The sequence below is a fragment of the Caretta caretta genome, chromosome 2 (genome assembly GCF_965140235.1).
Source record: "Caretta caretta isolate rCarCar2 chromosome 2, rCarCar1.hap1, whole genome shotgun sequence".
Lineage (NCBI taxonomy): Eukaryota > Metazoa > Chordata > Testudines > Cheloniidae > Caretta > Caretta caretta.
The window spans coordinates 162,548,230-162,564,366 of record NC_134207.1 but is presented as its reverse complement, the minus strand read 5'-3'; the positions used below and the strand labels follow the sequence as shown (position 1 = coordinate 162,564,366).

The window sequence follows — 16,137 nt, the reverse complement described above, 5'->3', positions numbered from 1 at the left end:
TCGCTATTTTCAGGCTAGGATTTGATTTTATTGGTATTGCCCTATGGTTATTTTCTGGTATTGGGGAAACCATTTTTTTTTTAAAGTAAATGTGTTTATTTAATTATGTCAAACTCATCAAGAGACCAAGAGGCACTGTTTTTTTCTTTTTCTTTTAAAAAAAACTACCTGCATCAGAAGAGTTTTAGAGAGACATGGTGGATAAGGTAATATCTTTTATTGGACCAGCTTCTGTTAGTGAGAGAGAAAAGCCTTTGAGCTTACACAGAGCTCTTCTTCAGATCTGGGCAATGTTCTCACAGGGTATGTCTACACAGGGATAACAAAACCTGCAGCTGGTCCAGATCAGCTGACTTGGGCTCACAGGGCTCAAGCTCCGGGGCTGAAAAATTGCCATGTAGATATTCGGGCGCCAGCTAGAGGCCAAGTTCTGGGACCCTGTGAGGGTTGGGGGCCCTGGAGCTCAGGCTCCAACCCAAGCCTGAATGCTTCCACAACAACCTTTAGCCCTGCAGCCCAAATCCCATGAGCACAAGTCAGCTGATCTGGGCCAGCCGCAGCCATGCTGCATGGCTTTTATCCCCAGGTAGATGTATCCAGAGTGTCACAGCTAAATACAAGATGGATCAGATTATTTAGCAGCAGTCGTTAACACATATTTCAAGGGACCATTCAAGGTGAAATGGTCAGTTAACATCACAGTGGGTAAAGGAGAAAAAAAAGCTGGAGGAGGAGGGGTTAGTGGTTTATAGACTGTTATCATAAGCCATAAATCCAGTGTGTCTATTCAATCCCTGATTTTTAGTGTCTAGCAAAGTTATGAAGTTAAGCTCCCATGCTCTTCTTTTGAAGGTGTCGTAAAGGTTTTCTTTGAGGATGAGGACTGAGAGATCAGATATAGTGTGATGGCTTTGTGAAAAACGTTCACCCACATGATATGGTGTTTGTCTTTTATCATGTGTAAGTTCATTCAAAAATGTAGTGATTGTCTGGTTTTACCCAAATAGTTGTTTTGGGGGCATTTAGTGCACTCGATGACGTACACCATATATTATGATAGGCATGTATAGGACTCATGGATCTTGAAAGTTGTGGGAGTTGTTGGTCATTGTAGCAGTGAAGATATGTGTACAGGTTTTGCATCTGTTGTTCTGGCAGGGTCTGGTGCCACTTTGAGTTGGTGTGTTCTGGTCTGTGGGGAGCTTGCTTCTGATGATGAGGTTTGACAGGGTGGGGGACTGTTTGAAGGGCAGAAGAGGGGTATGTTCACACCTGGAATACTGCATGCACTTCTGGTTGCCCTATTTCAAAAAACATATATTAGAATTGGAAAAGGTACAGAAGAGAGCAACAAAAATGATTGTGGGTGTGGGACAGCTTCCATGTGAGGAGAGATTTAAAAAGACTGGACTATTCAGGTTGGAAAAGAGATGACAGAGATCTATAAAATCATGAATGGTATGAATAAGTTGTTTACCCCATCACATAACAGAAGAACCAAGGGGTCACGCAATGAAATGGTAGGCAACAGGTTTAAAACAAATAAAAGGAAGTATTTCTTCACACAGTGCACAGTCAACCTGTGGAACTCGTTTCCAGGGGATGTTGTGAAGGCCAAAAGTATAAGTGGATTCAGAACAAGAATTCTGTACATTCATGGAGGACAGGTCCACCAATGGCTTTTAGCCAAGATGTTCAGGGATGCAGCCCCATACTCTGGGTGTCCCTAGGCCTTTGACTGCCAGATGCTGGGACTGGACGACACAGGATGGATCACTTGATGGTTGTTTTGTTCTGTTCATTCCCTCTGAAGCATCTGGCATTGGCCACTGTCGGATGACAGGAGACTGGGCTAGATGGACCATTGGTCAGACCCAGAATGGCCATTCTTATGTTCTTTATGAGAGGAAAAAAAATTTCCCTTTTCTTTTCTTTGTTTAGTTTTTTTACTACCAGAGGCTTGGGATGAGGGAACAACAGTCCCCAAATTTTGTTCTTGTCCTAACATAATATCTTTGTGCTGTACTAACATACTTCTAGGGTAGAGCTTCATTAGAAAGCCATATTTCATATGGAAAGAAGGTGCATTTAAGCTTTTTTCTCACTATTGACAGCTTACAGTGTGATTCTACTCTGCAAAAGATGTAATAATGGCACTTTCCTCCTCGACAAATTTTCTCCTTCTGTGTGTCTACTATGTGTGTGTCCTATCTACTGACTTAAACAGTGACAAAAATAAATCTTACTTCTCCTTACTCCTGTTAGCTCTGCAGAGCCAACACAAACATCAGCAGGGAGTGGGATTCTATTCCATTTTGTGCAACATTAATTGCATTCATTAGTAAATGCCAAAGAGTCAGGCCTGTGGAAACCACTAAAGGCACTGGAGCTGCACAGGTATAGCCAAATGCCTAAATCTTCCAGTCCCCAATGTGGCACACAGTGTGTGACAAAGACCCAAAATTGGGGCACAGAGATAATCTTTATGCAGGAAACGTACAGTTGGGTGGGTTTCTTCAGTGTATTCCTTCCTTTCCTTCAATGTATAACCTCAGCTTCATGCATCTTTAATTCTTATGTAAAGGATTTTCAACAGTAAAAGTGAGCGGAGGCCAAATTGGTGTGGAGCAGAGGGAACTGTGGGTCTAAGAAGAGTGACATCCCTTATAGTGAGGGACATTTTGTCTTTGTCCTTATCCCTTTGTCACTGAGAATATAAATTTGAAGTCATAGGGGGCTGTACAGTTGTCACTGCGGACAAATTTAGTCTTCAGAGCTTTTATTACTGAAAGTGATATTCATGAGGGAAAGAATCCAACTTGACTCCCAGAGTCAAGTTGAATTTTCTGATCTGTAAGTTAGAAACAACATGTTTTTTTTATTTTTAAACTGCATACATGGAATATGGAATCATTGAGAGATAATCAACATGGGAATCCAGAATGCAATTATTACAGAATCGCTTTTCACGGACATGGGAATAGCTCAGACCAGTGATCCATCTATTCTAGTATCTTGTGTCTGGCAGCGGTCAATATCAGCTCCTTCAAAGGAAGGTGAAAGAAACTCAGCGGTAGGTAATTACAGGATAACCTGCTCCCTGGTTATGTTTCTTCTTCGAGTGATTGCTCATGTGTATTCCACAATAGGTGTGCATGCTCACCACATGCACCGGTGCCGGAAGTTTTTCCCCTGGCAGTACCCGTAGGGGGAGCACCCCAGCGACTCCTGGACTGGAGTCTCCATGGCACGGTATAAGGGGCGCTGCGTGCTTCCCCCACCCCTCAGTTCCTTCTTGCCGCCAGTGAAGGTGAATCGGAACTACTCTGCTCCAGCTTTGCTGTAGCTCGTCCCCAGAACTTTTCGTTTGTTCAGTGCTAGTACCTGTAGTCAGTTAGTTGTTCCAGTTAGTTAGAGTGCCCGGGCCGGGGCATGCCCCACATCCCGGATTTTAAGTCATGCGACTCTTGTAGGCGATCTATGCCAAGGAGTGACCCGCATGCGGACTGTTTATGCTGTTTGGATGAGACTCACATCAGCGATCGTTGCAAGGTTTGCAAGTCATTCAAGCCTTGGATTAAAAGAGAAAGAGACATTAGGCTCCGGGCCATTCTCATGGAGTCGGTGCTGACCCCGACTCCAGAGGTCAAGCTTAAGTTCCGCATGATCTCCCTGGCCTCCATCATCCCCTCCATCATCGACCCTGGGGATTGGTACTTGGCCCTGGACCTATACGATGCATATTTCCACATCCATATATACAAGGAGCACAGGCGCTTCCTCCGTTTCCTGGTGGGACAGAACCACTACCAGTTCACGGTCCTCCCGTTTGGCCTATCCACTGCCTGCAGGGTGTTCACGAAATGTATGTTAGTGGTGGCTGCCTACCTCAGGCACCAAGGGGTCCAGATCTTTCCCTACCTGGACGATTGGCTGGTCAAGGGCAGCTCCCGGTCGCAGGTGCAGGATCACGTGATGCTCCTATTGTCCACGTGTGCCACCTTGGACCTGTCAGTAAACAACACCAAGTCCATATTAGTCCCAGTCCAGCGCATAGAGTTTATCGGGGCGCTCCTGGACACCTCGACGACCACGGCCTCCCTCCCACCAGACAGGTTCAAGACCCTAAAGGGGCTCATCGACTCAGTCATGAATTTCCCTGTGACAATGGCCAGAGTGTGCCTCCAGCTCCTGCGTCACATGTCGGCGTGCACGTACGTGGTCTGCCGCGCCAGGCTCCAAATGAGGCCCCTCCAGTTGTGGTTGGCCTCGGAGTTCTCCCAGGCCCGGATCAGGATGGACAAAGTCCTCACTGTGCCCAACCCAGTGATCGCCTCCCTGCAGTGATGGTCCTCCCTGAGCAACATGCTCCAAAGTGTCCCCTTCCGGGACATGACCCCGTCGTTGGAGCTGGTGTCCGATGCATCGGACCTGGGTTGGGGAGCCCACATGGGGACCGTTCAGACCCAAGGACTGTGGTCGGCCACAGAGTTGCCCCTACACATAAAAGTCAAAGAGCTCAGGGCTGTATGCCTGGCATGCTTGGCCTTCTGCTCGCACTTACAGGGCAAGGTGGTCAGGGTCTTCATGGACAACACAGCCTTGATGTTCTACATCAACAGGCAAGGCGGGACCCAGTCCTCGGCCCTCTGCCGCGAAGCCCTCAGACTGTGGGACTTCTGCATAGCACACGACATCTCCCTGAGGGCCTTCCACCTGCCGGGTGCCCACAACACGTGGGCCAATTGTTTGAGCAGGGACTTCTCCTCCCAACACGCGTGGTCTCTCCACCCGGAAGTGGCTCACCAGCTCTTCCGAGTGTGGGGAACTCCCCAGGTGGACCTGTTCGCGATGAGGCAGAACAGGTGTTGCCCCCGGTTCTGTTCCGGGGGGGTCTGGGACGGGGCGCAATCTCAGATGCCTTCCTCCTGTCCTGGTCAAGCCAGCTTCTCTATGCCTTCCCCCCATTCCCTCTCATCAGCAGGGTCCTGGAGAAAGTAAAAATGGACAAGGCACAGGTCCTCTTAATTGCCCTGGCATGGCCCCAACAGCATTGGTACGGGACCCTCATGGGCCTGGTGGTGGCCCCGCCGCTGCCGCTCCGTCCAGACCTGCTCTCCCAGGACCAGGGCCATCTCTTCCATCCCAACCTAGCGGCTCTCCACCTCACGGCGTGACTGCTCGATGACTAGGTGGGGAGCAGCAGACGTGTTCAGAGGGGGTCCAACGCATCCCCCAGAAACCAGGCTGCCCTCCACATGCCGCGCCTACTGGGCAAAGTGGTCCAGGTTCTGTAGATGGGCTGCCGAGCAGGGTGTTTCCCCAGTGGCCGCCCTATCCAGCTTATCCTGGACTACCTCCTTCATCTTGGAGCCCAGGGCCTGGCGCCCTCATTGGTCAAGATGCATCTGGCATTGGTCAAGATGCATATCGGCCTTCCATCCGCTGGTGCAGGGGCACACGGTGTTCTCACATGCTATGACTGGGCGGTTCCTTAAGGGGTAGGACCATCTTTTTCCATATGCTAGGCCTCCTGTTCCACAGTGGGACCTGAACTTGGTGCTATCCCGTCTCACGGGGCCCCCGTTGGAACCTCTGGCCACGTGCTCTTGGTCTCACCTCTCGTGGAAGGTGGCCTTCCTGGTTGCTATCACGTCGGCCAGGCGGGTCTCAGAGCTCAGGGCTTTGACCTCCGAACCCCCGTACACAGTTTTCCATAAGGATAAGGTTCAGCTCCGCCCACACCCCGCATTCCTCGCTAAGGTGGTCTCCGCCTATCACATGGGCCAGGACATTTTCCTGCCTGTCCTCTGCCCTAAGCCTCACGCGTCCAATGAGGAACGCCGCTTCACATGCTCGATGTGCATAGGCCGCTGGCCTTCTACCTAGAACGGACTAAGCTGTTCAGGAAGTCCTCTCAACCATTCATTGCCTCGGCTGAGCGCATGAGGGGTCAGTCGATTTCCAATCAGTGCTTCTCCCATTGATCACCTTGTGCATTCGCACCTGTTATGATCTGGCGGGTGTTCCCCCACCACCGATTGTGAAGGCACACTTGACTCGGGCCCAGGCCTTGTCGCTGGCTTTGTGGCCTACGTCCCTATCCAGGACATTTGTAGGGCCGCTACTTGGTGTTCAGTTCACACGTTTACCTCGCACTATGTGATCATCTCCCAAACTAGGGATGGCGCCGGGTTCGGAAGGGCTGTACTACGTCCCAGGAATCTGTGAACTCCTACCCACCTCCAACAGATATAGCTTGGAATTACCTATTATGGAATACACATGAGCAATCACTCGAAGAAGAAAAGACAGTTACCTTTTCCGTAAGTGGTGTTCTTTGAGATGTGTTGTTCATGTCTATTCCACATCCCGCCCTCCTTCCCCTTTGTCGGAGTTGTCTGGCAAGAAGGAACTGAGGGTAGGGGGAGCATGCAGCTCCCCTTATACCGTGCCATGGAGGCACCATGCCAGGGGTCACAGTGGTGCTCCCCTTACGGGTACTACTAGGGGAAAAACTTCTGGCACCGGTGCACGTGGCAAGCGCACACACCTATTGTGGAATAGATATGAGCCACACATCTCGAAGAACGCCAGTTACGGAAAAGGTAACGGTCTTTTTCCTAATAATCCCCAATAACTGGAGGTTGGCTTATTTCCTCAAACAGGAGATATTATATACCTTCCAAAACTCTTGCTTTGCTTTTTAAAAAATACTTACTATTAGAACCCTAGATATTTTTCTTGTGCATATAAATGTTCAGTCTTCTTTTGCATCCTGCTATGTTCTTGGTCTCAGTGATATCTTTTAACAATGAGTTCCAAAGTCTTATTGTGCATCGAGTAGAAAGTATTTCCTATTATCAGTTTTGAATTTGCCAACTTTCTGTTTCATTCTTGCGACATATTGACTGACTGACTTAACAACCCTAATTTCTTCAATCTTTCTTCTTCATTTTTCCATACTCTAATTATTTTCACATCTGTCTTTGAAGCCTCTCTATATACTTTTTTTGACATGGGATGAAAGAAACTTAAAACAGTATTCCAGGTGAGGATTTATCTAATGGCATTATAATATATTCCATATTACTTTCCATCCCTTTCATTAAGCATCCTGACATTTTGTTTGTTTTTTTAAGTGCTGCTGCACATTTTACTGTAGTCTTTATGGAGCTGTCCATAATGATGGCCAGGTATTTTCCTGAGTGGACACAGTTAATTTAGAACTCAGCAAGGTGTCTGGGCAGTTCAGATTATTCACTGTTCTGTGCATTACTTTGTATGCATCAACACTGAATTTTATCTGCCACAATGTTACCTATTTACTTAGCTTGATTAGATCTCTCAAGTTTCTTAAAATCTTCTGAAGCCCTGACTAATCGAAATAAATTTCTGTTACCGGCAGATTTTCCCCTCTCAGTGCTCACCCTCTTTTCCATATATTAATCAAGATATTAAGCAACAAAAGTTCTAGTACAGAGCCTTGTGATATTGTGCTGTTAATGTTGTGCCATGATGAAAAGTGACTGTTTATTCCTCTGCTTTGTTTTCTCCCTCTTGGCTAGTTTCTGATCCGTGACAGTACTTTGCCTCACGTCACATGACTTCTTAGTTTTGTGACTAGCTTCCTGTGAGGGACTTTCTCAGAGACCTTTTGAAAGTCTAAATTAATTTTGTTTATTTGTTCTCATGTGTCCACTATTTTATTGGCACATTGAAAGCCTTTGAATAGATTTGTGAGACACGGTTTTCTTTTGCAGAAACTGTGCTGTTTAGAGTCTATCATATCATAATCATCTAAATGTTTTATAATTATGTTTTTAACATCATTTCAACCAGTTTACCAAGTATAGAAGTAAGGCTTGTTGCTCTATAATTTCCTGGCTCAGCCCTCACACCTTTTTTAAAAATATGGGACATTTGCTACCTTCTAGTCCTCCAATATAGTAGCTGATTTTAACGAGAGATTGCCTAGTTTTGCTAGCAGCTTAATCATCTCATTCTTAAGTGTCTTCAGAACTTTACGTGTGCACCATCTGGGCCTAGTGATTTGTTCCTTTTTAACGTATCAATTTGTTCCAATGCCTTTTCTTCGGACACCTCAGTCTCTGGTAATACCTCATCTTCATTACCAGAAGAGAGAAGGCCTGGGGTAGGTATTTCCCTAACATCCCCTGGGGTGAAGACTGATGCAGGGAAATTACTTAGTTTCTCAACAATGTCCTTGTCTTCCTTAATTTCTCCCTTTAATCCTTGGTGATCCAGCAGACTCACAGATTCTCCAACAGGCTTCCTGCCTCTAATATACTTAAAAACTTTCTTGGTACACCGGACCCTCGCTAAAACGCATGTCTATATAGCGTGAATTCACATATAACACAGTAGCAGCCATGGATCCCAAATGTAATTACTTTGATTGGAATTCATTTTAACACAGTCCCCGCTATAACACAGTCCGCGCGTTAATGCAGAACCATGCATGGATCCCAAATCCTGCATTCTAGTGAGGGTCCGGATATTTATTTTTACACCTTTAGTTACTTACTCTGTAGATTTCATCATAGGTCTTCTAGTTTTCTTCTTACATATTGACTGTCACAGTTTATGGTTTCACTAGGATTAGATTTCCATTTTCTAAAGGATCTCTTTTTGGCTCAGATAACTTTCTTATGCCTCGCCAGTTGGCTGTACTGGTTGACTTCTTGTTTCCCTTGCTTCTTTTTTGTGTTTAGAGGTTAAAGCACACTTTAAATTGTGACTCAGTTAATTACTAAAAGGATGAAAACTACTGTTGAACATATAAGAAGAACTTATCCTCCAAAATCTATCATAGACTTTTATCTGTGGGCTCTGAAAAGAAGTCTGTATCCTGCAGTTTCAGGAAGTGGAAGAAATCCCAATCTACATTTGCAGTTTCTGAGAGTTTCTAGATCCAAAGCCATACAAAACTGCACCCAGCATTTCAGTCTGTGGTTTGCTACTCTGAGTGGCCCTGCCCAAAGCAGATGATATTCTAAAAGGTCAAACAAAATCACAGTAAGGGAAATTATGGCTTTAATCCTCCCTATAATGCCCAAGGTCTTCCTCTTTGGGATATTCCTGCACATATTGTACCAGTGATGGATTACTGAATTAAGCTCTAGTCCCCCTTCATCTTTGCCACAAATCAAAGTGTTAGGACATGGAAACCTTCCATCCTGCCCTCTTCAATGGAATGGTCAGAGACAGTATGTGAAATCTGGTTTAGGAAAACTGGCATAAATGAAGAATCATTATTTCACTGATGATTACACTGCACTTTGGGCTCCAGTTCATCTATAAGCATCTTTCTAAAACTTCAAGGAGACCCAAGCCACAAAAGGCTAAACAATTTCCATCATGTAGAAAAACAGAGATGCCCCTTCCCTTGGGATGAACATCAATGTGAGAATTCCCTAACTGTTATTTTTTTTAAAATAAAACAGCCTGGCACATCTGAAAAGGGTTGAAAAGACATGAAACAAGGCAGTAAAATCCCTTGTGAAGCCTGTGGCTCATCTCCAAAAGACCAAACAAAGTCACAGTTATCCACAATAGTGATGAGAACACACCTGGGTGAGTGGAAACTCACTACAGAAGTCTCAAACAATACAATGCCATATTATTACCATACAAAATTGTGTAGAGCAGGGACCATTGACATTTTGACCTATTGGAATTTTGTATACAAAGCTATAGTAATATCATCACATAAATAACTCAATTAAATACAAACTACTCGTAATATAACTCACCAGACATAAATCCCCCCAACCCTTCAGAACCATTCCCTCAGAAAAGACCTATGTAAATAGGCTTTACAAACATATCTTTTGTTCTTCCTTTTAAAAAAGCTGTTTGTTTGCAGCTGGTACTGCCCTAGTACTGATATACCCAACACAAAGGCAGGGTTTCAGGCCTCCAGATTTCTGTGCCTCTGTCAATGCTGTTCCTCTCAGTGTAACAAGATGAGGCCGGGTTTGCATTGGTATCTTTTCTTTGGAGTCAGTCGATGTTAGTGAAAAAAATCCTTGTAAAAATTCCCTTATCTAATCATCTCCATGCATCTGAAGATCTAAAGCCAGCTCCACAGCTAACTTATAATTGTCCTATTCTCCCTCTGAATCACTTATTTATAAAATGCCACACTCCCAGCAGGCTATGTTTGATTCTTCCAGCAAGACTCTCAAATTACTTGCGGATATTAGACAGTGGAAAAGCAGGTGATTTTGAAGAGTAAGCATGAGGAAATGGGAGCAACACAAACAAGGGAGTAGCAATTACTTTCAGGAAAGATCTGCTGATTGTACTGACACAGATGCAGGGGGGACAGGAAGGCTGCAACTAGAGCAGAGTGAGCCAAAGGACTCCGCTTGGATTTATGGGGAGAAGGAGTGGGTGAAACACAAGTGCTTTTCTGCTATGTTATGGCTCCTGTTTAATCTGACTGAAAGCAGAGAGAAATATTACCCCTAGCCAGGGTGGTGGTGGTAGGGATGGGAAGGGAAGATCAAATGGTGCTTCAAACTTGGACTCAGTGATATCTGTTCTTGTCTCTGTGCACAAGGGGGTATTTGTGTATAATGTCCTTTACAGTTAAAATATATTTTGTATATGTATTTTAAGACAAGAAATCCATACATTTTCTACCAAATACGGTGTCAGGTGCAAGAACATTGACAGCTGCTCCAACTGGTGAAACAGGTTAGTTGGAGCAATGTTGAAGAATTAGCTGCAATATCCCAGATGGTTTCCACAGCTGGAAGTGTGTGTTTGTGTGTGTGTGTATGTGTCTGAGAGAGAGCGATTTAGGTGTTTTGTCTGGAAAAAGTAAGTACCTGGCAGTATTGTTTTGATTCACTAACAGTGCAAGTCAGATGAGCGCCCTTATTATTAGCCGTGCCATAGTATCCATTCAAGCCACCTAGAGTTAGGTTGTCATCCACTGATCGTGTTCCTTGCCGTCTCTGATCATGGAGGTTTTTGTGTAGGATTTGTGAAGAGATTGTTCGGTGTATTTATTTTAGAATTTGTAAGGTGCTCAGATACAATGGTGCTGTGCAGTGGATAAGTAAAGAAATGGGAATAATGGGTGATATGACCACTAAGTTCATGCAATCCATTCATGTATTAATCAGTTACTCGATTCTGTTGTCATATTTTTTATAATTATTTTTGCAGGGAGACTGTTTCTGACCTTTTATTAAAAATATGTGGATAGGATGGACACTAACTTTGTGGCCACAAGAATGGAGGTGAGCTAAATGCTGCCCTTTGATGCCCTCATATGACTCTTATTGAAATAAGTTGTATATGGGCACATCGGAGCAGAAATTGAACTAATATGTCAAGGAATTACATTATAGTGGAGTGACAGATATGCACATCATGGTGTGTATTATTACTATTAATAATCATTTATAAGCATGGGTAGCAAAATACAGACCTCACCTGTCCACTAAAACTTGGACTGAGACCAGCAGCTCATCTCATGTCGGCCACTGAAGCGCCTTTAGAAAGAAATTACTTTTGTTCACTACCATCCTGGACCAGATTCCAGCCAACGACATATGTGAAAGAATGTGAAAGACCCCCTTTCATTATGTCTGCTAGGTCTAAGCACATTCCTTCTTCACTAATTACTCTGAAACTCAAGGGATGTAATTTTCTAAACCTGGATTATGGGATATAAAATTCTCTGGTAACTTTCTGTTTAATTTAAGCTTTTATGGAGCACTATCTAGCACTAATATGCTAGATCCCTTCACTGCCACACACATTCTGCTTACGGTTTGTGTCCAATCATATCCTAATCAACATTAGAGTCATACCGACTGAAGATGCTGTTTATTCAGAAAAAAACTAGGAGGCAGGTTTCCAAGGCATCCAACTTCCACTGCTTTTCAATGAGAGATTTTCACCTGACCGCCCTTCATGCCGTTGGAAATCTTCTCATAGTTTGAGTTTCACCAGATTGTGTCTCTGAAAGTGGTGGTATACTTCTGATCTGTCCTTTTATTTTTCTGCTATCTTTAGTTCAAACACTAACCATAATTCAAATCTCTCCTTAGTGGTTGTGGCACAAGAGTCTCCCCCACCTTTTTCATCAGGCATAGTCTGTACCCTACATTTGTTAGCCGCATTTATGTACATAGTCCTGCATCTTGGGTGGTGAAGTTCATTAACAAAGAATCCCAGCCCTGCGACACTCCACCTCTTTAAAAAAAAAACTATTATTTTTCAAAGAAACTTCTATTATTAATACTGACCTACTTGCCTTTCTCCCCAGTTTTTATATAAGAATTTTGTTTACGTTACTAATAAGCCAGCATTTGTAGGCAAAAGCACTTAGCAAATCTACCAGATGGTTTCCTGTACCTGTATTCTTAGCAAATGGAGTGCAATAACTGCATCTTCTCTTATTTTTCTGCCTACTCCTAATTAAATACATTGAAACCTGTGACGAATTATATGTTAACTCCTAAAATACAAGATTTAAAAGAGAGTGGGTAGATTTTATGGAATAGCATCTTCACAATGGTGTTTGTAAATGTTTAGATAACGTATACCAAAACACAAGGTGCCCACCAGTGTGCTGCAATGATATATGCTTCTCTAATATAACAAATATTGTTTAAGAAACCCTAATCTGACTGCTCTTTGAAAGAACTCTGGGCTCATTTGTTACTCTTTCAATGCTCAGAACTTCCCTTGGCCCTGAACAAGGGCAGGAAGAAGAGAATGTCATGTTCCACATCAAAACTCATCCCTGTAATAATGTGGAAATGATCTGTCTGACCTAAATTACAAAGAACTCAAACTGGCCTGTGGTCTGCAGTAGAAAATACCCTATCTTTGAAGGGAGAAAAGCTGACTTTATATGTCTGTGTGTGTATCTAATTATCATTTCAGTTATGAAATTAGAATGAAACATGTCTTGTGAATGTGTTGGTTCTGTCGTCAATAGCATTAGGTGGGGAGAGGCAAAGATGGGGAGAGAGTCAGTTCCTGTTTCGAAAATGTCTAGAGCTGATCTATCCACCAGTATAATAACAAAGTTTAAAGAGCTAGGATGAGTCAGCAAATGATAATTATAATATAACAGAAAGCTGTAAGGAATATTGAGAATATATAACAGAAGTTATGCAGAACCTTCAAAAAAGACTCAGAATACCTTCCAGTGATCTTGGTAATAAATTAGTTAATTCTCAGTCTGAGTTTTTCAGGCACGTTCAGGAAACTTCCATGCCACTACTCAATTTGAGCTTATTTTGTCAGCTTCCTTCCATTTTATTTTTACCTCAGGCCTGGAGTTGGGGTTTTTAGCCCTGTTCAAAATATCCAGGTAACTGCAGGGGAACAAATTCACTCCAAGCATAAGCAGGTGCAATATCTTTAATGTCTGAGGAGTTGTGCACATTATGGCAGGGTTGAACTTGACCCAGAAAATGGTTTAATTGGAATAGAAGACTAGAGTTGATTGATATGTGTAGCACACAGTGCAAAAGGGGGTATCTTGAAGCTGTAATGATAATTTGAAATGACCATCTTTCTCTTTTCTTTATACAATGCATCATAATTATAAAACACTCTTACAACAGAGAGTTCTCTCGGGACTACCTTTTCCATAGTCTCGTGGAACCACAATTTTATGTGAAATCCACCTAAATGCCCTGTTAGTCACAGTGCTGTCTTCCAGCTGGAAGCAGGTACTGTTCCTGTTTCCTTTCAACAATAAGAAAATGAATCATCTCTCTCTACCATTGTGTAACTTCATTTTTTTAATAAAATGTTGGCAATAAGATGACATATAAATGTGGAGTAGGGACCTCACTCTGCCCTGCATCCCTTGGGAACACAGTATGAACTGAATAGCTGACAGGAAAGAGATACGGTATTTTATACGTTGTGATATGTGTACTGTACTTGTAATGTAAACAATCCTCATTTATAACTCTCCCTATCTCAATACCCTTTTTAATCTTGTTAATTCTGACCCCAAATTACATTATGCACCTTTCTCATCTTACACCTCCTTGAGGTGTAATTTGATTATTTGATAACACTCGACACCAAGAAAATACTAACCGCAAAATGGAGTAAGAATGCATCAAATATAATAATATTGCTGAGCACATGTGTAGTTTTGCATCTCCAAAGCACTGTACAAACCTTTGGTCAGTTGCTCAGTTGGGCTTCACCTTGTATAGTCAGTTATATAAGGGTAAAAAAGATGCAAATTGTTAATTTTCTGATTTAGTAGTTCACAGTTATTACTCATATAAATAACTATACAAGGTAAAGAGCACCAGAGAATCTAGTCTATTGACGAATAAGCCAACATAATGTCAGTAAAGTTACAAGACAACTTTCTTATGTCAATGGTTTATTAGAGTTCTCAATGAAGATAAGTAAAGCTCTGAACCATTTGAATGCCTTTGGATCCCTGTTTTCAATTGAATCTGCTGTTTATAAATAAGGAAAGTTGTGCTCCAGTGAGCTGTACCTCCCATTAACCTTCCTTGCGCGTTACAAGAGTCCACAGAGTGATAGCAAGTTTCTTAAAGATGGCATTAAGGAGTGAAAAAGGAATTGTACATTTCTAGCTGAAAAAGTATCATGTAGTTATTTTTGACAAAATGTATAATGTATAAATATCACTATTTAAAATAGGGTGGGTGAGGTAATAATTTTTATTGAATCAACTTCTGTTGGTCTCTTTTGTGTCTCTCACTGACAGTAGTTCCTTAAAAGATATTACCTCACCCACCTTGTGTCTCTAATGTCCTGGGACCGACCTGGCTACAACAACACTGCATACAGTACACTATTTAAGGAAATTCCATTCTGTATAGATAAAGATTAGTATGCACAGTAGGGGGCAGGTCAGAGTAACATACAAAGTGCTTAGTGGATCTTGGGCTTAATCATGTTGTGCCCTCAGGCTAGTTGCTTGACTCTTTTGTTCCTCATCTGTGATATAGAGCTGGATGTTGCCAATGATTACTGAAGTATCCAAACTTCACTGCCATCCTTCAGAATTTAAACTTTTACTGGAAACCTTGTTTTACAGATGATGAAGGGAATTAGATGGTCCTTACATCATCCATGCATTTGGAAAGTAGTAATGAGCATGGGCGTGCAGGAAGAGAGTGGTAGAGAGGCCTATTCTGTTAGCATGCACGCTGTGTGCACCTCATTCACTTTCTGATGTTACTGATCGTTGGCCTAAATGGAGTTGATGGTCACAGCAACTCAGCACATTGGTTAGTGCTCCCTCACTGGAGGAGAAAGGTTCACGCTGTTCAGTACTACCTGGTGTGAATGTGTGAGTCTAAGTGTTGTTGTGTTGGTTGAGAAAGGATGGGGTATGGAGAAAGAAGATGATAAAGCTGCCAGGGAGAAAGTATGGCCAGCATTCTGTTCTCCCTTTACAGCAGCCAGTGGAGTTGGCTGTGCATGCAGTGGGGAGCAGGCCACATGACCTGAAGAGGTGAGCCGTAACCAACTTGTCCTGCATGGAGGGAGAAATTGTCCTTCTCTGCGGCAGTGCCTGTAAGGCAAAACTGAGCCCTTAGTGTGTATCGGGGAGGAGAGGGGACAGAAACTGAGAGAAATGGGAGCAGCAGAGAAACCATGAAAACAAAACGTGGACAGTAAAAAAAGAAAGGAGGTAGGTAGGATAAGAGACCAGAACAAGGGACAGATCCAGGTAAGAAGGGACAGTGAGGGTAGGGTGACCACATGTCCCGATTTTACAGGGACAGTCCCAGTATTTGAGGCTTTGTCTTATATAGGTGCCTATTACCCCCCTTCTCTGTCCTGATTTTCACACTTGCTATCTGGTCACCCTAAGTGAGGGTGACAGTGTTTGCGTCACTCCAGGCCATGCCCCATGAGAAAGCAGCTTCCTAATACTTTTGCTACTTGAAAAAAAGCCCACACCAGTGGTTTGAATGCTGTACAGTGGGTGCTTTAATACTGTAGACTCTCACATTCATTTGACCTCATTTTCTAGAACAGTCCAAATTTTCTAAATAACTTCAGATGTTTCTATTCCTGCCTACCCAGTCTGGTGGAATTGTTCTGTGAGTTTAGGCAGGAAAAATCTGATCA

At 43.3% G+C, this 16,137-nt stretch overlaps 1 protein-coding gene across 10 annotated transcripts in view; it reads left to right on the top strand.

The window, feature by feature from the left end:
* The window catches only part of FHOD3 (formin homology 2 domain containing 3), a 611,695-nt gene that overhangs the window by 550,462 nt on the left and 45,096 nt on the right, over positions 1–16,137 (top strand). The gene's annotated exons all lie outside the window — the stretch shown is intronic.